General features: G+C 35.6%; 1 long non-coding RNA gene across 1 annotated transcript; it reads left to right on the top strand.

Moving 5' to 3' along the window:
* The first annotated feature begins 586 nt into the window (after window positions 1–586).
* Window positions 587–9,926, top strand: LOC116567372. Its single transcript, XR_004276201.1, has 3 exons — window positions 587–596; window positions 2,897–2,900; window positions 9,821–9,926. It is a non-coding gene; the product is annotated as an uncharacterized LOC116567372 (long non-coding RNA).
* Window positions 9,927–25,626: the final 15,700 nt, after the last annotated feature.

The following is a 25,626-nucleotide window of genomic DNA, read 5'->3' as shown; positions in this document are numbered from 1 at the left end:
AAAGGAAAGCAAAATTAAAGCAACAGCAACCTACAGTTCAGGAAATATTCATCATGGGAGAATTTACTCCTCCAAACTTAGTAGTGTAGCTGCCAAGTTCATGAAATGACCAGGGAAATTATCTGGATATGGTTAGTGTGGCTATGGGGTACGGGGAAGATGGCATTTCTCTGACCAGGCAGGAGGCAGAAAAAATGAGCATCTTCATGACACACCCTGTTCTCTAGCAACACCTACATGGTACTCTAGGGATTTCAGGTTCTCTCATAGATTAGATTATGTGAGTCTACAGGGAGGCTTATCATAGTGAGGAGAACCTCCCAGGGCATGTGAAATCCTGGAAATCTATAAAGGAGGTACAACAAATTCTTAAGGAGCTGGGAATGAGGCAGGCAGCCCATGAAACTGTCTTTGAAAGACATATTCATGACAAGAATTAAAGATGCCTCCAGCACCTGGTATGGGACACTTGTATGCATGCTGTGTCCAGTTGTAGAACAAGATATTTATGATGTGGGGCAATCCACTGCTGATCTGGAGAAATTGACCAATCTTGGGTATGGCTATGAGCTGTGGGAAAGACCCAAACTAGAGGGGTAATTTGGAAAGCCAAAAGGCTATCCCAATGGGCTGTAAAGGGTCCTGTAAAATAATCCCAGAAGCAACTGTGACTTTATCTCATTCCTGCAGGAACCCCACCTGAGCAAATAGTCCAACCAACTCATGATATGTTGGTGAGACTGTAAAAAGCCTTAGAACCTGTACAAAAGTTCATACCTGCCCTTCCTGCGCCTACTATCCTTGATGTAACACTTGCTCCAGAGCAGTCTCAGGGATATAGTCCTTTTCCCAAGCCCCTGATAAAGCATACAGGCCAAGACTGCCTCACCAGCACTCATGTCAAATTTACTACTCACTGGTCCTCCAGAAATAAACAAGAGGGATGGCTCTGGTGGACACAACCTGTCCAAAGAGCCTGTTACATTGGTGATATAATGTTTACATGTGAAGATTTGTCTCTGCTATAGGACACTTGGTGGGCTTTGCTGCAAAACCTGTGAGGAAATGAATGGGTGATGGAAGGCCCAGCCACTACCATAAGGTTTGGAGAGTCATGTTTTTAGGTGAAATGTATGCTGTCCCAGAAGTTATGATTGATAAGATACAAGCTTATCCAACTCTGAAAAATGTGAAAGAGGTACAAACGTTTCTAGAGATTTTAAGGATTGGAGGGTTTTTATTCCCCAGTTGTTATAGTGACTTTATCCCTTATGCTACCTCTTAAAGATAGGGCCCATGTAGGACAGGATGAGAGCAACAAGTCACCTTTGAGAAACCAAAAATTCTAGTGCAGCAGATGAAAGCCCTGGGCATCAACCAAGCAGGACTACCATCTGAGTTAGATGTGTCTGTGACCCCAAAAGGTATGGGTTGGGCACTGTGGCAGAGACAACTAAATAGGAGAACATTTTTGTCCCAGCTCCAAAAGGGGACAGAAACTTTATAGACCCTCATAAAGCAACAGCTCCTAGCAGTATGCACAGAACTTCTCCAGGTCGAGCCTCCCACAAAGGAACAGCCACAACAGCTAATGGGTTGAACTCATAATGGTTTGGCTGGTCATCCCTCATAAGCCTGGCTGATAACCTTTTCATGAACAGGGGCTGTTCTAAACAATTAACCTTATGGTTTGGACAACAGGAAACAAAGGGGGAGATGACCATGAGAGGACCCTTTAAAGGTCAGGATATGTGGAAAGATGTTTGTGTTCAACTGAAAGAGTCTGAACCAGTCCTTACTTGTTTTCCTTATCCTGGCTCATAAGGCCCTGGAACCTCCTGGCAATCAAAAATCAAGAAGCTGGTGCCCTAGCTGGAGTATGAGTCCTAGAAACTTCCAGGAGATAAAGAACACTGGGTGTATAAGAGGAGGTGACACTATTTAGCCCATGGGTGATGGCGCATTGTCAGGGATGCTGGAAAGTCCTTGAAAATGACTTGGTTAATGAAATAACAGTATGCCCTGTGTGTTCCAAAAATGTCCAAAGCAACTGTCAAAGGAGTCTAGGATGAGATGAGTCTAGCAGAGTTCCCAGATGTAAGTTCCCAAATTGATTATATTGGCCCCTCCCTCTGAGTGTGTTCTAAATATGTCTTGGTTTGTGTGGACAATGGATCTGACCCAATCCAAACTTTCCCCTATCTCTGTGCAACTCAGGCTGCTATGATTAGGATAGTAGACAATCTGACTAACATGTCTGGATATTTTCATCAGCCAAACAATGATTAGGGGATTACATTCCAAAGGTCATGTTGTACAAAAGTAGGGAAAAAACAAAACAAAACATGACATGAGATTGAATTGAGAATTCTATCTCCTGAATAACCAGTAAGCTGCAGGATTGTAAAGAGAAAAAAATAAAATACATGAAGACATCAGTTGAAATTACTAGCAGATAAAACCACCTTGCCTGGGTGGCCTGAAGAACTGTTCAGACTTCGACACATTTGAATGTTCACCAGTAGGACCTGTTGCTCCATATGCCCACCTGGGGACCCTTGCCAAGATATCCAATACTATAAATGTGTGCAAGTCCTAGAAAACAGCCCTGATTCTCACTGTGGATCAATGTACTATGCTGCTGGGAATACAAAGTCCCATAATGCCTGGAAAAGCAGTTATCTACTAGACAATGGGATGTCCCTCCAGGATAAGTAAGTTACTGTGCATCGGTGAGAGAGGGGGAGCTAGTCAACGTCCACAAGGATCTCATTATCCTGCTAGAAGCTGGGCCTATGGAATACACTATACCTGGAATGGAAAATTTACCATTGAAAGAGGGGGTGAATGGGGGTCTTGGTCTGCAACACTCTCCCCCCACAATCTATCTCCTCAGTATTGTCACTCTGACCAACATGTATGGGATGCATAACAAAGTTGAATTCCTAAAGTTTCCAGCCACTCCTCAAGGCCAGGTGGGCACAATTCCCCCCTCCCCCTCCATTTTCCTGGAAGATGTTATAGCACATATAGAAGTCTTTTCTAAATGAACCCAGTAAGCCTTGAAAGATAACCATCAAAGTCTGTCCTCACTGAACACAAAAATGTTCCTACTGAGAAAAGCTGTCCTTCAAAATAAGAAGGTCTGGATGTTATTATTGCCCATAAGGAAGCACCTATGCCATTATCCAAAGAGAATGTTGTGTGGGTCCATACTTGATGAGTCTACTAATTCTCATCTTCATTAAATCACATGAGGATATAAATGAATGTCCTAAATGATCCAACCCCCAGCTTAGGTGGTTCCAGGTCCCAGAAACATTAGTGGAAAACGTTGTCACTGATTTGGGGAATTATTATTTTAATCTATGTTTTCTCTTGCATATGCCTACATTGTGCTCTGGCATCTGCCCTCACAGCAGTCAAATAGCTGTCAAAGGAGCCACCTTCATGCTAGTGAGACTCCTTTCTGACTGCTCTGGGCACATTGCAGAAGAGGTTGATCACAAGGGCCAGGTGGAGTATTGGTAGAATTCCTCAAGAGGATATGGCTGCTAGTTGACCCAGGAGCAAGACCTGGCAATTGAAGTCACCTCACCACCAACTCCCGTCCTTGGAATGGGTATTCTACTTGCCTATCCTGGTCTCAGAAACTGCCCCCAAAGACCCAGCCTTGAGATAGTGATGTGTTGTCAAGGCATCCAGAAGATATAGATGACAAAACCCCATTATGGTCTTTTGTAATACTGTTAAGGTTTGACAGAGGTTGTGGAGATCTACTGGTTTCAAGGCCACCCAAGACAGGCCTTGCATATAAGTTCCCTTGCTTATTAAACCTGTCACCTTTTGATCTGTAATGACCTGTCTCTTTCTTTTTGGTCTTTCAAAATTAGTAAGAGAAGAGAAAAGAGCCAAATGGTCCTCTCAATTGATGCAGAAAAAGCATTTGACAAAATACAGCATGTGTTCCTGATTAAAACTCTTCAAAGTACAGGGAGAGAGGGAACATTCCTCAACTTCATAAACTCTATCTAGGAAAAACCCACAGTGAATATAATTCTCAATGGGGAAAAGCTGACAACCTTCCCTTTGAGATCAGGAACACAAGGATGCTCACTCTCACCACTGTTGTTCAACAGAGTACTAGAAGTCCTAGCAACAGCAATCAGAAAACTAACTAACTAAATAACTAAATAAATATGCTCAGATTGGCAAAGAAGAAGTCAAACCTTCTCTCTCCATAGATGACATGATACTTTATATGGAGAACCCAAAAGACTCCACCCCCAAACTACTAGAACTCATACAGCAATTCAGTAATGTGGCAGGATACAAAATCAATGCACAGAAATCAGTTGTTTTCTTATACACTAACAATGAAAATACAGAAAGGGAAATTAGGAATTGATTCCATTTACTATAGCACCAAGAACCATAAGATGTCTTGGAATAGATCTAACCAAAGAGGTGAAGGATCTATACTCGAGGAACTACAGGACACTCATGAAAGAAATTGAAGAAGACAGAGAAAGATGGATAATCATTCCATGCTCATGGATCAGAAGGATAAACATTGTTAAAATGTCTATACTGCCCAGAGCAAGCTATATTTTCAATGACATCCTGATCAAAATTCCACCAGCATTTTTCAAAAAGCTGGAACAAACAAGTCTAAAATTTGTGTGGAATCAAAATTAATAAAAGGAAATCTCCCTAGAAAGAAATTGAGAAGTTTAGCCGGGAGAGCTCATATGCCCTATCACTCACGGTTAATTGCAGACCCAAAAGAAAGAGGTGAACCCTGCACATGGATACTACTTTACTATCCCAGTAGAAGGAAGTAAGTCTTCCACCGCTTATGTCCCTCACTGGCTCCGCCAGTGATGGACTATTACAACGCAGCTAATGAAAAGCCTCTATACTTCCAGTTCTCAGTTAATGTCAATGGATTTATTTTTTTAAGATTATTTATTTATTTACTTATTTGACAGAGAGAGATGACAAGCAGGCAGAGAGGCAGGCAGAGAGAGAGAGGAGGGAGCAGGCTCCCTGCTGAGCAGAGAGCCGGATGGGGGGCTCGATCCCAGGACCCTGGGATCATGACCTGAGCCAGAGCTGAAGGCAGCGGCTTAACCCACTGAGCCACCCAGGTGCCCCCCCCTTTTTTTTCAATAACAAATAGCTTTCCCAGATTCCCACTTTTCTCTATAAAAGAACATTCCTGTCCTTTCTTCTCTATACTTACTTATGGTTTTGCCAGAGTGTGTTGTTCAAGATTGCAATTCTTTGCTATTCTCAAATAAACCCATCTTTTGTTACTAAAATTACTGGCAGTTTTATTTTTAAGGTTATCAGGTCTTTCCTTGCCCTAGGCTTACAGGCTGGTTTCAGATTTCACCTGGGAAGCTCTTGAATAGCAAACATCAAAGCAGTTCATGGAGGAAAAAGAGCAAAAATCACATGAAGAAAGATTCTATACCCTGAGCTAAAATAGAGAAGATTTATTGATGACATTAAAAAATATTAAGGAAAAGGAAAGAAAAACTAACTTTGTCATTGCGTTCCAAAGTCCCAGTAAAAATAGAAGTCAGTCTGTTTTTGATTCCTGAATATAAAGATTTTAGTGTAATAATTCCTATTATAAAACATTAATATTTTGTGAAAATATAGATTATAACATCAATAAAATAGAAACAGCTCTTTAAAAAGGGACAAAATTAAAGAGAAGTACAAAAATTCAGGATAGGGAAAGCCATGAATCAGGATAAAATGATGTATATATTTTGAGTAGAAATGGATATTAAAACACTCAACCATCTAAAAGCATGAAATCTTGCCATTTGCAATGACATCGATGGAGCTAGAAGGTATTATGTTAAGTGAAATAAGTTAGGGAAAGAAAAACACCCTATGATTTCACTGATATGTGGAATTTAAGAAGCAAAACAGATGAACATATGGGTAAGAAAAGAAAAATAAAATAAGATAAAAAATAGAGAGGGACGCAAACCATAAGACACACTGAACTCCAGGAAACAAACTGAGGGCTCCTGGAAGGTGTGTGGGCAGATGAGGTAACCGGGGGATGGGCATTAAGGAGGCATTTGATGTAATGAGCGCTGGTTGTTACATGCAACTGATGAATCACTAAACTCTACCTTGAAACTAATAATACAGTTTATGCTAATTAAGTTGAATTTTTAAAAAAATACAAAATATAGGCATAGTGTTAAAATCAATCTTTTAAATTAACCAAGATTAAACTGCCATTGAAAAGTAAAATGCTGTCACTTTAAAGCAGATGAAATTCTATTAAACTGTCAAAATAATTGGTTAAACAAGAGCACCACACACAGAAGTTTTTATTCCATGTGGCAGGAGTTATTTATGAAGAGTCTGGTTTTCCTCATAATTTAATGTTTCTGTTTGATCCACATATAGTTATGTTTCATATAGAATCCTTCAGTTTCTGGTGTTAAATTCAAAAGTTTAGCTTAACTTCAAATTAAAATGAGTTGAAATGATTTTTGATCAATGATGTGAAAAAATAAACATTTAAAAAATAATGTAATTTTTAAAGTGATGAAAGGCAATTTTATTCCAGCAGCCTGTACTTATTTTATTCTAAAAGAATGAAATGCATAAAAAGTAACAACTTTTATTTTTGTTTGCAGTCTGTAAAGTTAAGTTATTTTGCTGATGTAAAATACCAGTCACTCACTTGAGGACCACGTCACCTTTTGAAAATACCACACAGCTGCTTAGATGTGGCAAAGCTGAAGCATATCTTCTACTTGTCCAGAGTTGAAGCACTAAGCAACTGCCTTTGGCCAACAGATGTTTTCTTGACCACAGATCTGACCGTGTTGGGAAACAGCCACAAAACAAGGCAGCACAGCAAGATGCAAGAGACTTTTCATTTAAGGGCAAAACACCCCAATGGACAACAGGCATAAATAATTTCTACTTTCATGCTCATCAACTTGTACAAAATAGAGCACCATTTTTTTTTTTAAAGATTTTATTTATTTGTTAGAGAGAGAGATACAGAGCGCAAGCACAGGCAGACAGAGTGGCAGGCTAGAGGCAGAGGGAGAAGCAGGCTCCCTGCCGAGCAAGGAGCCCGATGTGGGACTCCATCCCAGAACGCTGGGATCATGACCTGAGCCGAAGGCAGCCGCTTAACCAACTGAGCCACCCAGGCGTCCCGTAGAGCACCATTTTTAAAGATGTGATGTGGTAGAACCTGGCAAAGCTTCATATTATCTTTTTTCACCTATTGGCTGTATAGTTTTTGCTTTGAATCTATAAAATATGTTTATTATTCTAAAGAAAACGTTTAATTTCTGAGGAAAAACATCATTGTTCACGTCACATATTCAATAACAAATATTTAGACATCTTGAGATATACTTTTTCAATTTTATGAAAGATATGGAGACTTGGTAGTATAAATTAAAAAACAACAAACAAACAAACAACAACAACAAAAAAAACAGTATTGGCCAGATCTTGCATTTGGACATGCTTCTCTCTAACAATATCTTTTTATCAGCCACAATATCATGTCTATCTATAAAACTCAAACACAAAATATCTCAATTAAAAAAAAAGGAATGGTTATGAAAAAGAAGAAAAATATTATATTAATTATATTTTAGTATATTTATTATTTAGTCATAAAATAAAAATGCTATATCCATTTTTTAAGTTTAATTATAACGTATCAAAGAAAATAGTACCTCTGTTTTATTTAAAGTCATGCGTGCCTTGTAGACACCACAGAATAAGTACATGCTCATGATTTTTGTTGATTCCAAATGTTTTAAGATGAGTAACATTGAAAGGTTCTTTCAGTTAAATCTCAAATGTGTGTAATCACCAAAATCAAAATGAGTGATTAAACGTTCAAGGCAACTTCAGACCAGACCAACTGGTTGATAAAGTTTGAATCTGAATGCTTCCCATCCTAAAAGAGAAACACTTAACAGGCACCTTTACCTTTATTCTGTCCTGGCCAACTAAGTTTTTCACTTTAAATTTAAAAACAACAACAAAAACCAGTTGATTTCATTTACTCCATTCAAGATTTCCAACCACACTGCCAAATAATGGGGAATAAGCAAGTCCTGTTTCTCACACATGTACTCTACTCTACAATACAAACTATACAGATATGACCTGGAGATAACAGTTAACGATTTATGCTGGATTCTGATTCAGCACACTGAGGGGGACACATATACCCATAGTTTCAAAAAGGATGATGTTAATGTCATTGAAAATCTTTGAATGTATGGGAAAGTTTCTCTAGGAAAATCCTTCTCTCATATAGCTAACAAAAATACTCCCATCTGTTTTAAATGAAGTTTTTTTTTTTTCAATAAAATTTTGGAAAGATAATGGTCCTCTTTCTTTGCACATTTGAGAATATTTTTCTGCTTAAAAGTAACTTATCCCACTTTTCACTTAGTTTTAAATGTTTACACTGATTTCACATAAACTCTTTCAAGACATTTATTTCTAAAATATTATGGCAAGCAAAAATAACTGTCCATGATTTTTTTAAAATTAGAGCTTTTATAGGAAGGCTACATTAGGCATCTTAAATTACTCTTCTGACCATTTATAAATTTTCTTGCTAGAAATCACTTTGGAAATACATTGTTCTAATAACTAAAACTAAATGGCCAAAATTGCATAAGTATTTAGATTCATTACAAAGTTTCCATAGAGTATCTAACATTTTTATCTAAGAAGATCCACTGGAATTTATCTTGAAGTGAAAATCTTCAGAATCTCAAGTTTTCAGGTCCTAGCACCTGAATGACTAAAAACTCAGGTTTTAATGACTAACAAGGACTATAGACTGGACATAAGAAATATGAAATGGATGCACTCTATAGCTCATAAATTGGAAGTTTCTGATTAGACAATTCTCAAAAGCAAAAAATAAGGGGAAAAAAGGATTTTTAAAAGGCAAATAAATGTAAATTGAAAAGTATACTGAATGAAGTAGAATTATTCTTTTTTAATTTTTTTTAAAAAGATTTTATTTATTTATTTGACAGACAGAAATCACAAGTAGGCAGAGAGGCAGGCAGAGAGAAAGAGGGGGAAGCAGGCTCCCTGCTAAGCAGAGAGCCTGATGTTGGGCTTGATCCCAGGACCCTGAGATCATGACCTGAGCTGAAGATAGAGGCTTTAACCCACTGAGCCACCCAGGTACCCCTAGAATTTATTCTTAAGTTGGAATTTTGATGAAACCTCATGGAATCCAATTTTTGATAAAAATTTTTGTTAAAATTTATAAAAAGTATAATATTTTTCTTATTAGATTCATTTGAGTTTAGTAAAACCTAATAATATGCCATGGAGAATAAATCATTGTTCTTAGTTGTTCTCCCCAGGACTATTTATAATAATATCCACCAATATCTGAAGAGCGAAAATACATGCTGTACCTGTGAAAATGCAGAATGCAGCTAACCATGTGCTTGAGAACAAAAGCAAGTTCTATAGTTGTTGGTTAACAAGTTCCAACATTTGTTTCCATAATCTCTTTCCTACTGGTTGAGATCATTAAATGTTACAGAACCAGAGCAGAGCTTCTTCTATAAAGCCCTGGAATTTGCTAACAGGCTTTATGTCAGTCAATTGAATAGGTCATCACCTACAGTGAATCAAGATCCATTTGTCTTATACACATTTTGAAGCTGTCTAGAATAATTTTCTAAAATACAATAAAAAATTCACATTATTTTAGATTATCAATTTTTGAGACAAGGACATACTTTGTGAGCAATTTTTGCACCTTAAGCATTATGCTAAGCAAAATAAGTCAATCAGAGAAAGACAATTATGATATGACCTCACTGATACATGGAATCTACGAAACTAAACAAAGGATCATCGGGGAAGAGAGGACAAAATAAACTAAGATGAAAACAGAGAGAGATACTCTTGTCATAGGAAACAAACTGAGGGTTGCTAGAGGGGAGCTTGGTGGGGAATGAGGTAACTGGGTGATGGACATTAAGTAGAGCATGTGATATAATGAGCACTGGGTATTACATAGGACTAATGAATCACTGAAATCTAACTCTGAAACCAATAAGACATTTTATGTTAATTAATTGAAATAAAATAGTTTTTAAAAAGACTGAAATGTGTATTCTATTAAAAACTACTATTGATGTGGGACCAATGAAGGTCATGTGCATTAGTTCTTCAATTTATAGGTAAATTGAGGAAATCTTGAAGAAAAATGTTACATACATTTTCACAGGACGAAAGAAAGAGAGAGAAAGAAAAAGAGAAAACAAGAAAGTAAGAAAGAAAGTTAGTTCTAGTACTTTTGGAATATAAAATATGTGATATGTAAGGGAATTTGTTGCTGTTTCTCACTGTATCCTCAGCACTTACAACAGTGGAACACAGTAAATATTTAATAAATAAAATAGTAAAAATCCAATACCATTCCAGAGTTTAGTTTTAAATTAAGCAAAACTGATATTTTTTAGAGGGTAGTTGTGTGTGTCAATTTTATATATTTAGAAAAGAGCGGATGACTCTATCTTCATAAATCAAGTTCTGTAAATTTTAGTTACTCTGGCAGGGAGTCTACTCATAAGAATCATAACTTATCCTCAACATAAGCCTTAACATTTCAACAAATGATACCTAATTTTTGTCATAATTAATACTGTGTAGAAGAATGAAAGTTATGCTCTAAAAGAAAGAAAACTAAACACTAAAAACTAGTTTTATTTTCACCAAATATTTTCTACCTTTAAAAATAAAGTATAAAAGAGAATAAAACCAAATAAGAAAAGGGGGAAAAACAAACAAACAAACTCTGAAACACTTGGAAAAGGATCAATATGCCTGAGAATAGTTCTCTAGTTAACGAAGCCTGAAGTGAAAGGAACTAATTTTAAATTTGAGCAAGTGGATTTTGTGTATAAATGAGGAAGGAGAATTTGGTAAACTTCTTTTCTTTGCCACAAGGACTTCTTTTAAGTTGCCACAATACTTGAAAATAATTGTAAGTTAAATCCAAAGCTGCTTTAGTAAATATTACCTATGAGACATCCTCTCATTTCCTGTCATATGTAAGAAAAATTTCTTTTTCTTTTTCTTTTTCTTTATCTATTTCATTATAGTTAGACAAAATCTTTGTGTGGTCCACGAGTGGTCTTGAGTGTGTGACACAGATGTTAGCTTTCTCCAGTGTTGCCTCCTTCCTTGCTAGCTCTTCAGTTACTCCTCCTTCTGGGCTGACTGCAAACTAACCTCTGCCCCGCTTACTTGCCCCGGGTACCTGTGCTACTTCATTCAGGGTTCAGCTCAACTCTCACCTTGGCAGAGAGTCCTTCTTTCCTCACCCCTTTCTAAAGTGGTGTCTCACTTAGCATGTGTTGCTTCTACTTTAGTTTTTAATTGTAATCATCACCTAATACCCCTTCACAAAATAAAAGCTTCTCCCATTAAGATGTCAACTGCGGGAGTTCAAAAGCTTAACTATTCACTGATAAATCCTAAGCATCCAAAATAATTCCTGGCTCAAAATATCAAAAAAAAAAAAAATGTTTGTTGGATTAAATAAATGGTATGAAGTGTTTGAATAGAGATCATAAAGTGGTAAGTAACATATGTATTAATTAGCAGGTATACTTAGGCATATATATGTAAGTTCACCTCTGTATTTCACAGGATAAGTTAACCAAAAAGGCATAGTCAGTAAGATAGTCACCAGGCTATACTGCCTACTACTGACAGAGGAAAATGTAATTAAACTAGTTGTTAACAGCAAAGAGTGAATATAGAGAAATGATTTTCAGAAACAAAATCATTGATCAAGTCTTAGAAAAAGGGAGGCCACTTTCTCCATTTATTTAGGAATCTTCATGAATTAGGAAAAATATGCTACAAAGGAAAAGTTAAGAAATTTGGCAATTTAAATAAATTTTAATAAAATTTAATATAATTAATCGCTGAAGAGCAGTTAAGTTCATAACACTAATTCCCAGTAAACCTTGTTAAATTTATTTCTAGGGTCTTTCAAGAGTAGAGGTAATATTAGATGGCTTAATTGAGTGACCCATGAAGATGTCATAACTAAAAAAGTCTGAAAACAATGTTTAACTATAATTTCATATTATTATAAGAAAATTTAGTAAATAAGTATTTCATTCATTTATACTTAGTGATACAGAAATTGCAATGACCCATCCAGTTTGGCACATACTGTCTGAGACTTGCAGCCTCATTGAAGCAAGATGGTTTATGTCATGATACTCTACAGTGAGCTAACACAACTCTCAAAACACCAGCATGGGCAACACGAATGATTTCAGAAAGCACACTTCTACTTCTAAAGCATAACCAATTAACGTCTTGCATCAAGTTAGAATTTAGATTGTGTTTTGATCATGGTGAATGACCAAAATAATGGGCATCCTCTGGAGGGGGAATAACAAAACAAAATACAGTTGACCCTGAATGAAGAGAGTGTTAAGGGAGTTGAATTCCTGTACAATTGAAAATCTATATAACTTTTCACTTTCCCCACTAATACCCTACTGTTGACTGGAAACCTTACCAATAACATAAATGGTGAGTTAACTCATGTGTTGCATTTTATATGTATTATGTACTGCATTCTTACAATAAAGTAAGCTGTAGAAAAGAAAATGTTATTAAGATAATCATAAGGAAGAAAAATACAATTATAGCACTGTAAAAATACAATTATACATAGTTTGTATAGTCTGTTTCCAAGATAAATTGTCTTTCAGTACCTACATCAATATTGTCATCTATGATACAAAACACTGCAGGTGCAGGGACTGATGGTTTTTAAATATGACTATGATAAAATTGCAGCAAGATTTTGGAAGATTAATCACTGATGGAATGCAGAAATAGATGAAACAAGTGAGATGGAGCCAGTGAGAAAAATGAAAAGGCCATCTCCATGGTCCATACATAAAATAATAAGACAGAGATCCAAGGTGGAGACAGTCTAGGAAACCATTTTTTTTTTAAGATTTTATTTATGTATTTACTTGAGAGAAAGAGAGAGAGCCTGAGAAGGGGGAGGGTCAGAGGGAGATGCAGACTCCCTGCCGAGCAGAGAGCCCAATGCAAGACTCAATCCCAGGACTCCAGGATCATGACCTGAGCCAAAGGCAGTTGCTTAACTAATTGAGCCACCCAGGCACATCACCCCCCACCCCCATTTTTAAAAAAGATTTATTTATTTATTTATTTGTGAGAGAGAATGCGAGAGTAATAAACCCATTTATGATCGCATCAGCACACAATGCTTTCTATATCTTAATTCATTAGTATTAAAAAAGACATTAAGGGGCACTTGGGTGACTATATTGTTAGGAAGGCAACTCTTGATTTCAGCTCAGGTCATGATCTCAGGCTCTTGGGATAAAGACTATATCAGATTCCATTCTCAATGGGGAGTCTGCTTGAAATTCTCTCTCTCTCTCTCTCTCCCTCTCTCTCTCTCTCTGTCCCTCCCCCTGCTCACATGCACTCTTTCTCTAAATAAATTAATAAATATTTAAAAATATTAAAAAGACATTGACTTTCTTACATCCAGTAGTCTGAAGCTCTTGGATAAATGGGGTAATATATTTTTCTCTTCCCATGTCTTTAAGACTGCCTGTAGTATAACAGGAAAAATAATGTTCACAATAATGATTTTAATAATCTAAAACAAGTTAAATTATGTTTTATACTGAATGTAGTGAAACATGCTGTATGTGACTTCAAATTGTTTTAATAATATGTCTTTAAATATATCTTCTAAAACTTGTCCTACAGAAATCCTTTACATCAATTAAGTGCTGTCTTATAATACACAATGTATTTATATTAAAATCTGAAATATCCAAGTGTGAGTACATATGAGCACTTGAGAGGACTGTATTAAAAATTTCCTGACATTTTGTATTCCTCTTTCAAACTGGCAATTATAAATATTTTAATGTTTTCATGAATTAAATTTTCATAAAACTCTCATGGAATAGTCATCTTCATATACTCATTTTTTTAAAGTTTTTATTTAAATTATAGTTGGTAACACAGTGCAGTATTGGTTTCAGGTGTAGAATTTAGTGATTCATTACTTCTATATAACACCCAATGCTCGTCACAACAAGTGCTCTCCGTAACACCCATCACCCATTTAGTGTATCCCCCCTTCCCTCATGCAACCCTCCGTTTGTTCTCTATAATTAATTATCTCTTATGGTTTGTTTGTCTCTCTCTCTCTCTTTTTTTTCTTCCTTCCCCTATCTTCATTTGTTTTGTTTCTTAACTTTCTTTTTTTAAAAAAGATTTATTTATTTATTTGACAGACAGAGATCACAGGTAGGCAGAGAGGCAGGCAGAGAGAGAGAGGAGGAAGTAGGCTCCCCACTGAGCAGAAAGCCTGATGTGGGGCTCGATCCCAGGATCCTGGGATCATGACCCAAGCCGAAGGCAGAGGCTTTAACCCACTGAGCCACCCAGGCGCCCCTCTTAACTTTCATATGAGTGAAATCATACTATGTTTGTCTTTCTTTGACCAACTTATTTCACTTCACATAATACATGCTAGCTCCATCCATGTCATGGCAAATGACAAGATTTCATTCCTTTTGAAGGCTGAGTAATGTATACACCACACCTTCTTTATCCATTCGTCAGTCGATGGACATTTGGGCTCTTCCCATAATCTGGGTACTATTGATAAGGCTGCTATAGACTTCAGGGTGCATGTACCCCTTCAATCAGTACTTTTGTACCCTTTGGTTAAATACCTAGTAGTGCAGTTGCTGGGTTATACCATAGTTCTATTTTTATTTTTTTTAAGATTTTTTATTTACTATTTGACAGAGATAGAGAGCACAGGTAAGCAGAGTGGCAGGCAGAGGGAGAGGGAGAAACAGGCTCTGCACTGAACAGAGAACCCGATGCGGGGCTCAATCACAGGATACTAGGATCATTACCCAAAGCAGCAACTCAACCCACTGAGCCACCCAGGTGTCCCAGCATAGTTCTTTTTTTTTTTTTTTTTATTTCCAGCATAACAGTATTCATTATTTTTGCACCACACCCCGTGCTCCATGCAATCCGTGCCCTCTATAATACCCACCACCTGGTACCCCAACCTCCCACCCCCCGTCCCTTCAAAACCCTCAGATTGTTTTTCAGAGTCCATAGTCTCTCATGGTTCACCTCCCCTTCCAATTTCCCCCAACTCCCTTCTCCACTCTAAGTCCCCATGTCCTCCATGCTATTTGTTATGCTCCACAAATAAGTGAAACCATATGATAATTGACTCTCTCTGCTTGACTTATTTCACTCAGCATAATCTCTTCCAGTCCCGTCCATGTTGCTACAAAAGTTGGGTATTCATCCTTTCTGATGGAGGCATAATACTCTATCCCCAGGGGTACAGGTCTGTGAATCACCAGGTTTACACACTTCACAGCACTCACCAAAGCACATACCCTCCCCAATGTCCATAATCCCACCCCCTTCTCCCAAACCCCCTCCCCCCAGCAACCCTCAGTTTGTTTTGTGAGATTAAAAGTCACTTATGGTTTGTCTCCCTCCCAATCCCATCTTGTTTCATTGATTCTTCTCCTACCCACTTAAGCCCCCATGTTGCATCACCACTTCCTCATATCAAGGAGATCATATGATAGTTGTCTTTCTCTGCTTGACTTATTTCGCTAAGCATGATACGCTCTAGTTCCATAGTTCTATTTTTAAGTTGAGAAAACTTCATACTGTTTTCCAGAATGGCTGCAGCAGTTTGCATTTTCACAGTGTAAGAGGGCTCCCCTTTGTGCTCATCCATGACCAATCTGTTGTTTCTCGTGTTGTTAATTTTAGCCATTCTGACAGGTGTGTGAGGTGATACCTCATTATGGTTTTAATTTGTATTTCCCTGATGATGAGTGATGTTGAGCATTTTTTTTTCTCTTTTTAATATTTTATTTATTTATTTATTTATTTATTTGAGAGAGAGAACACGAGTGGGGACAAGAGGGAGAAGGAAGTTTCTCCATGAGCAAGGAGCCCAATGCAAGGCTCGATCCCAAGATCCTGGGATCATGACCTGGGCCGAAAGCAGCCACTTAACTGACCAAGCCACCCAGGCACCCCTGTTGAGCATCTTTCATTTGTCTGTTGGCTTGGTTGTCTTCTTTGGAAAAATGTCTATTTGTGTCTTCTGCCCATTTCTTAACAGGATTAGTTGTGTTTTGGTGTTGTGTTTGATAAGTTCTTTACAGATTTTGAATATTAACCCTTTATCAGATATATCATTTGCAAATTTGCCTTTTAGTTTTGTCCACTGTTTCCTTCATTGTGTAGAAGATTTTTATCTTGATGAAGTCCCAATAGTTCATTTTTGCTTTGTTTCCCTTGCTTATTTTTTTATATTTTATAAGCAAACCAATTATATAAATTAATATAATAAATGTAATATATAATGCACTGCTTTTATTTGTCTGACAATATTATATGCATGGTTATGCTTATTTTTTTAAGAGTTTATTTATTTATTTGACAGAGCTCACTAGTAGGCAGAGAGGCAGATGGGAGCAGGGGAAGCAGGCTCCCTGCTGAGCAGAGAGCCCGATGCAGGGCTTGATCCCAGGACCCTGAGATCATGACCTGAGCCGAAGACAGAGGCTTAAACCACTGAGCCACTCAAGCACCACTGCATGGTTATGCTTAGTAATAATTTTAAATATTAAAAAATTTTAAATATTAAGGAATATTACATGAAATCTACTTTATCTGATAGCCAGAAATTCCATATTTATAGTAGACAGAATTCTGTATGATTTTGTCTTTTTTTGTTTTAGAACACGTAGAAGTTTTCCAGCAGACAAATAATTTTATTCAAAACTGACATTTTGCTCAGTTTATCTTAGTTCAGTGTATAATTTGATTTGAAGAGTTTAAGTCCATTAGGATTTAAGTTAGATACATAACATTCTAATTTAACTATTGTTCTTCACATGAACAAAACAAAAATAAGACTTGTCTAATTAATAAGACTTTGTGATTTGAAATTTTACATGCCACAGCTTTTCATTACATGTAAACCACAACACGTCTTTAATACTTAAATATTTTTGATATTTAATACTAATGGTTTAAGTAATATTTTAATCTTTTCTCAAAACATTTCTAAGTATGGGTATTTTCCAAGATGATTATTCACTTATCCAGAATAGGAAATTAAAATTATTTATGTATAATAAGTAACTTTAACTCAATTTAGTTGAATATCATTGCCTTTAAAATTCACTCATTCTATCCCATAGTCAATACTAATACTATTTTGAAATAACTGAGCTGTTCTTCCAACAGAAATAGGAAATGACTGGTTAAGTATTCGAACTAATAAAAACAGGTGATAAATGTTTAGGGGCACTCATTTCAGCAACTGTATTAAATGATATAAATAATTTAGATCTTTGATACAGCAACTTAAGAAGTATTTACTATCACTATTCTTTTTCGGAGGTGGGAAAAGTGAGGCTAAATATTCACAGAGGAAAAAGCATATCTGAGAACAGAAACATCTAGTTGAAATAGCAAGATGCTGGTGACAGAGATTCTCCTTAGGCAAGCAGGCCATTTTCAGAGACACTGCCATCAGCAATTATGCAATTCTAACCCTCCAGTCAGTTTGGGTGGAAAGATTGGAACAGTGATTATTGCACCAAAGACTTTACACATGTGCCAATTTCAAAATGTGTTCAATGGCTAAGGAAAGGTAGTTTTATAGATCTTTTTGCCATTCTGAGTTGTATGTGAACTCAAATGTTAAACGCTTCTCCTTATAGGTTTCTCTCTTAAAAAACAAAACTTTAGAGATTACATTTTGGAACGTCGAACGCTGTTATTAGTAACAGAAGAGAGCAAATAGATAATCTCTCTCCCCAAACCAATAATTATAGAGTCTGCCTTCTAAAGACTCTGTTTCTGCCTGCATATATATGAATTTAGGTCAGGCATTTTGTACTTGAGTTAGTGGAAGTTGAGAGTGCCAGTGACTGAGAGTGCCTGAAAAAAACATGAATTATATTTTAAGTCTGCGAATTGCATTAGCATGTATGTAACTTAATGGATGGTACCTTTAATAAAACCAGTGCAATTCATTGAAATGAAGAAGAAGAAGAAGAAGAAGAAGAAGAAGAAGAAGAAGAAGGAGGAGGAGGAGGAGGAGGAGGAGGAGGAGGAGGAGGAGGAGGAGGAGGAGGAGGAGGAGGAGGAGGGGGGGGGGGGAGGAGGAAGAGGAGGAGGGGAAGGAGAAGGAGAAGAAAAAGGAGAAGAAGAAGAAAGAAAGAGACTTCAAGGGATCTAAAGAGAGTGGCATAAGTTTTCAGTATATAGTCTTAAATAACATGGGTACTCACAGGTACCACAGTAGTTTGATTCATAGGTAAAGATGTGCTTTCTAGAGCAAAGAGACTTCAGGGCATTTACAAATCTAAAGTTTTTATTCATTTGACAGAGAGAGAGAGAGAGAGAGAGCACAACTAGGCAGAGAGGCAGGCAGAGAGAGAGGGGGAAGCAGGTTCCCAGCCGAGCAGAGAGCCTGATGTGGGGCTTGATCCCAGGACCCTGAGATCCTAACTTGAGCCAAACGCAGAGGCTTAACCCACTGAGCCACCCAGATGTCCCTATAAATCTAAAGTTTTATGCAAACCTAGCATGTATGTATATTTGCCAGAGTGGAAGTCCATACCTTTCATTAGAATCTCTCAAGTGTCGTTATAACAACACAATTGAAAGAAAATGGTATTTCAGATTTATTCTTAATTTATAGTTGACCTAAGTAAACAATTCCAAGTTAATAGTTATTGTCACCCAACACTCTGAAGACAATATTTCAATGACTTCTGGCTCCTATTTTTGCAATTGTGAAATCTATTATTTCTTTGTAAGTAATCAGACTTAAGATGCCATTGCCTCAGTGTTTTGGGATTTTTTGGTAGCATCCTTTTCAGTTTGTTTGTGTTTGTTTGTTTTCCATGACTGGAAATCACTCTTGTTGGCTCTAAAGATCCTCAGCTATTACCTTCCTTCCTCATTCTCAAATCTCTTCCAGGTGTACGTTAGAATTAAACATGGAAAGCAATGATCTCACCCATTAACTTAAATTTAACATTGTTTATTCATGTTGGTATTTATCTTTTGAGCTCAAAATATTTTCTTCCACTCTATTATCTGGTTTATCTTTTTCATCTGCCTCTATGAAGCTACTTAACATGTATTTTTTTTTATTTCAATGATTACAATTTCAGCTATTCCTTGATTAGAATTACAGTACATATTCCAACACAAAAATTAACTTGCTAAGTGATCCTGTTCCTTAGAAACTTGTCTTTTAATTGTATGAGACTTTCATCTGCACCTATGCCCTGGATCCTATGTGTATAAATGTACATTTTCCAGGCTCAATTGAAGCCCTAACAATTGCTCTGATGATTGATGTGGTAGAAAATTGTTCTTTTAAATATGGAGAATTATAAACAACTCGTAAATCAAAAACTTCATCTAAGTATAAAAAAGTAAGACATTTTGACATGTTTTGAGAATATTATTCCAAATAGAACAAAGCTTTCTGGATTGGGGTAACATGACATTTTCTTTACTCTTATTTTAGGTTTTCTGAATGTGTATTTCACTGCGATTTCAATGAAAAGAAAATAATAATGTTACCAATAGTTGCTCCTCTTTTTAGTCTTTACAATTGCAAATTAAAATTTGATATTTTCTACAGGTAAATTTTCTTTTACAGAGCATAAATAGTTTTTCTTTCAAAGGGACATTTATTTTAATTTTCATTGAAATATTTGGTTAGTTAAAATTTATATTAAGTGGTTTCTCTTTATACTACACTAATTACTATGTGATTTGGTTTACCAAAGGTAAATGGTGTATGCTTAGAATAGAATTATACTCTTATTTTTTCTCCTCTCCTTTCCTCCCCACCCCTCCCTTTACTTTCCTTTCCTTCTTTTTAAAATAAGAAAGTATCAATTTGGAAATACAGCATTTTTAAATGGAACATGTGTTGTAAAATAAAATTACCCTAATACCTTCTATCCATAGTCTTCAAAAGATGTAATGATTAACTGCAGTTTGAAAATAGCTTCCCAACTGGATGTAGACAGTAGTCTCACAGGATATAATTATAATGTATACATTTTAATATATAGATGCTAATTTGAATGTTATTGAGCTTAGTTTGTAAAAACTGTGATTAAAGTCATGTACAGATTCCATCATTACTTATGTTATTAAAATCTTATAAGTTCTAATCTCAGCAAAAGTCTATTTCAATTGAAATTTGCACCAAACAAATTTACTTTTGTAGTAGAAGTAATTTCTCCATCTTATGAAAAAGCATCATTTTCTCATTTCATTTCATTGACTTTGTTAGTTGTTACTATTACATATTAATTTTAAATGGAAAAGTGATTAGAGTTATAGTAGATATAATACATCATCAATAAACACAGACTGTACCAGAATAAATTACCTTTCTTCCAATTTCTTTTTTTTTATTAATTTAATTTTTTCAGTGTTCCAAGATTCATTGTTCCAATTTCTATAAGTTAATGCACAGTAGCCCACATTATCCATGTTTTCACTTTCTGTGGTTTGAGTGGTCAGCTAGGGTACAGAAGCAATCTTCCCAAAGTCTCATCAGAAGGTCAATAGTAGGGGCACCTGGGTGGCTCAGTGGGTTAAAGCTTCTGCCTTCGGCTCAGGTCACGATCTCAGGGTCCTGGGATCGAGCCCCGCGTCGGGCTCTCTGCTCAGCGGGGAGCCTGCTTCCCCCTGTCTCTCTCTGCCTGTCTCTCTGCCTGCCTCTCTGTGTGCTTGTGATCTCTCTCTCTCTGTCAAATGAATAAATAAAATCTTTAAAAAAAAAACAAAGAAGGTCAACAGTAGCCTAACAGCCACATCACAATGCCTTTGTCATTCACCCCAGTTCTTCTCCTCACAGAAACATTTTGTCATCTTATGCCATCATCATAAAAAGGATAAGTATAGAACAATAAGATCTTTTGAGAAAGAAAGATGGCATTTGCTAAACTTTTGTTACAGTGTATTGTTATAATGGCTATATTTCACTATTAGTTATTGTTGTTAACCACTTCCTGTGACTAATTTATAGATTAAACTTTATTATAGATATGTATGCATAGGAATAAACATAGATATATGGGATTTGGCACTATCTGTGACTTTAGGCATCCACTGAAGATTTGGAATGTACCCCTGTGTGGATAAGGGGGACTAATATATTTTAGAAAACTTTTGAAAACAACTCTTCCATAGATAACAAAGAAAACTACATACTATCTAAAGTTAGGAATAGGCATTTGCAAAGACACAGAGGCAGAAGTCTAGTTGGTAAAGTCCCTCTAGAAGCTGACAAAAATGTAGGCCTGCCTAGAAAGAGTAACTTATTAAAAGTATGTGTAAGATAGAAATACTGTCAAAACTAACTTACTTATATATTCAAACAATCAAATTTTTGTTGAGACATAAACACACACCCACACACACACACAAATATGTTTGCATTCTTTGCCATCCAAAAATTGAGTGGATTCAGGTTATGTGAAGATTCTATTATTGTATAATATGAATTACATACAGTTCAAAATTTAAAAAAAAAAAAAATCTTTGCCAGTTTTTCCTCACCTTCTCTGAGATAGAGTTTAACCTCCAGACTACCAGATATCATCCAAATCAAGTAGTAGCCATTAAATCTGTGACAAAGTGTGTTTAAAGCTTCATTAAAATTAAGCCATCATAAACATTTGTGCTTATGAGAAATGTATGATATTTTAAAGTGTTCCTGGTGGATTCTTATGTAGCTAACCTGGATCACCTCCAGTGCCCCTGTCCCAAAAAACAAACAAACAAAACAACAACAACAACAACAACAAAACAAAACAAAACAAAACAAAAAACTTGTTTCATTTAACAACTCCCCAAGCCTCAAATTCATTAAATAATAAATTTGTTATATATCATAATTCTCTGAATCAGAAAATCTACATGACCCCAATAGAGTTCACTCTTTAGATTCACTTGACAAATCAGATCATTGGGCTGGGCTGAATGATCTGATTTGCACTGTGGTTGAGTGCTGGTCAGCGGGACTCAGCTGGGAGTTGTCAGGGTAATTGGAATTCCTACTTGCATCTCAGAGCTTCTAGAGAACCATCTCAAGAGACCCAGGCCCAAGCTGAAATGTCCCTTTTGGCCGACCCTCTGCAATTCCTGAAAGGTTAGTTCTACCACATTCCCTTGGACTAAGAATTCACCAAGACCTGCTCAGATTCAAGGAGAGGACAGAATTTAATTCTCTTACTTAGAGGAATAGCAAGGCATTTATGGACATCTCTAATCTACCATACAGATGAAACTACAAGACTTGTTTTTAAGAAATTGCTTCCATTTTAATATATTGTTCTTCATATTAACTAACAAGTGTGTTTCAATTTCTTTTGAATACAATTGTGAAGAATACCCTACTAGGTGTAAAATGGGTATTGTCTCCAGACTTGGAATAGATTGTAATAAAGTAGCTATCTTATTCTTGTTTTAAGATCCTACATATAATAGGATAAGGGTACAATCAGAGTAAAACAAGTTAAATCACAGGTAAAATACGTTTCCCTCTATAAATAAGGTATTATTCTAATTCCTATTATAAGCCTTTCTTACTTTCATTTTCTTTGTAAATTAAAAAAAACACATCAACTCATTCTGTACACACAGACTTTCATAATTATTTTTATCTTAATTAAAACTGCATTTGTAATAAGACATGCATATGGCAATTCGGTAAATTATACCTCAATATGGATTTATTATGGATTTATTATAATACTAATTTATATCCCTGAAAGTTGAGAAAGTGTCTTGTGCTGCCTAAGTACTATTTTTATCCCTCAGGAAAAATTGTATTTTGTGTTCTTACCTCTGAACAGAAATAAAGGCATATGCAGAAAACTTGATGTGGAAAAATGTAAATAAGACATTTTGATGTTTTGCATTCTGAACTGTTAACAGGTTTAAATTTAACTTATCTCATATAATAATGAAGTATAACTAATAAGTAATATAGAATGACTACCTTGTTACAAATGATATCTTAAATGTAATTAAATGTGTTATGTAATTAGTACTTGTTTTATTAAACCAAATGCAGCATGTTTGTGATCTCCTTTGTTTTGAAAGCATAATATCCTTGAAATGCTGAAAATAAATGGGTTGGTTTCAGCTTATACTGAAATATAAAAACATTTTTGAACATTAGAAAGAGGGGCATAATCTTCCAAATTTCTGAGGCTTGACATTATAATAAAAAGTTTGGCATCCAATTATGAATTTTTTTTTCTATACCTTCATAGTAGAGTTAAGAATTATGTGTTGTGCTGTAAAGTAAATGTTTTATTCCTATTAGTTTTCTAACATTATAGGCAATTTTATTTCATTTTTAAAATCTCCATCCAATTTTATCAATAAACTTTTAAGTTTGTAAAACAAACAAAAACAAGAAACATAGCTCCAAGATAAAAGTAGCTGAAAGTATTTGTAAAGTTGAATATTTTATTTTCATCAATAATTAGCTTTCCATGGCCTGCTTATAGGGAAGTTACTAATTGTTTTATTATTAAGATAAGCATGTCACTAATTATAGTATCTGTCAGATTACCTAATGACCCTAGGCTTCACTAGCAAAGAATAAGCAAATTAAATAAGTTCAGTTTTTATCAGTTGATGTATGCAGTTTGCAACTAGAATTTCCTCTAATCCTCATACTAAAAGCTGATAAGAAATTTTCATGCCTCAGCTGTTAAGATATAATGACATTAATTGTCAAGGATAATAACTGCATCAGAGGAACTGGCTAAATTTAAAGAAGACTATTTTTAAATTATGTAATGACCAAACATACCTGAAACTGTATGATATCTAAATGAAATTAATAATTTTGGAATGAAAAAGAAGGTTTCACTTAAATAAAGCATTTATACATAGGTTTGAGACAAGGAAGAAATTTCTAGAATTGTAGATTTTTTTTTTAAGCCTGAAATCTATCAAATGGATACATGGGGAAATATATGAGAACTTATTTCCAAATAATAATTTAAAAAAATAAGTTTATTTTGACTCAATGTTGATTTACTTAAAATTCCACTCATATTACAACAAAGCTTTTTATTTCTACACTTTGCAATTCAAAGATAATATAATTATTGAACACTTAACTCCCACTTTGTCTTAAATATCTCTCACTGCAAACATCTTTCTTTACAAAAATAATTCTGATTCTTGGGGAAAATCTGAAACTTGCCAGAAAGACTCATTCTGTAATGATTAAAACAATAATGTATTGACAAAAATCTCAACACTCAAACTCCTAATAAAACATTTAAATCCAAGTGACTAGTAAGGATCAAGGAAAGTTGCTCAAGTGCTTTGTAAAGCTTTCTTATTTATTTATTTATTTATTTATTATGTTTAATTATTTATTTATTTGACAGACAGAGATCAGAAGTAGGCAGAGAGGCAGGCAGAGAGAGAGAGGGGTGAGCAGACTCCCTGCTGAACAGAGAACCTGATGTGGGGCTCAATCCCAGGACCCTGAGATCATGACATGAGTCAAAGGCAGAGGCCTTAACCCACTGAGGCACCCAGACACCCTAAGCTTTCTACTTTAAATGGTTTTCTAAAACAGGAACTGTACTTTGTTATGAAGATATATTTTATAAAAATATGTATTATAAATAGTTGTAAATATCTAAACCAAAGCCCATCAACATATTATGTAGAGTCTCTCTTGTAAACAGGTTACAAGGTTTTGTTTTGTGAATCTATATTGTGAAATTTGTATAAAAATCCCAGAGCTTTTTATTTTTCCAAACTTATCCAAAGCAAAGTGTGCAGATATACATGGGGAATAATCAAATAATGGTTTTTGATATTAATACATGGACTTAAAAATAAACAAAATATTTTTTCTATTTTCTCTAACAGTGTCTTAATATTATTGAAACTGAACTTGGTGAGACATATAACATTTCTAGTACTGTGGTTATAATCAGAAAAAAAAAAAAACCTGATGTATTAAAACTTCAAAGAATGAAGCATATTAGTTACAACAGTTCTTGTGGCAAAGCGATGCAGAACAGCTACAGCTTGATATCTGGTCTCATTTTCAGTCATCAATGGGACTTTTCATTCATTTCTTATTTTAAGAGTTTGTTTTCCTGGCTTCAGACTCAAACTGCAACTGCTGTTTTTCCTGTGTCTTGAGTTTGCTTACCTGCAGACTGAAAGTATGGAGCACTGTTCTGCTTCTCAATCTTCACACATCAGCAGCCCTTCTGGATCTCTGGCTTCTCAACTGCGGGTCTTGGGATTTGTCAGATTCCAGAATCATTTGAGACAGTTCCTTATAATAAATCAGTCTCTCTCTTTCTCTCTCTGAAAGAGAATTAGGAATAGATAGGCATGTATATCTCTTACTGGTTCTGTTTTTTTGTTTCTTTGTTT

Source organism: Mustela erminea, chromosome 1, assembly GCF_009829155.1.
Source record: "Mustela erminea isolate mMusErm1 chromosome 1, mMusErm1.Pri, whole genome shotgun sequence".
Classification (NCBI taxonomy): domain Eukaryota; kingdom Metazoa; phylum Chordata; class Mammalia; order Carnivora; family Mustelidae; genus Mustela; species Mustela erminea.
This window is presented reverse-complemented; position numbering and strand designations above follow the sequence as displayed.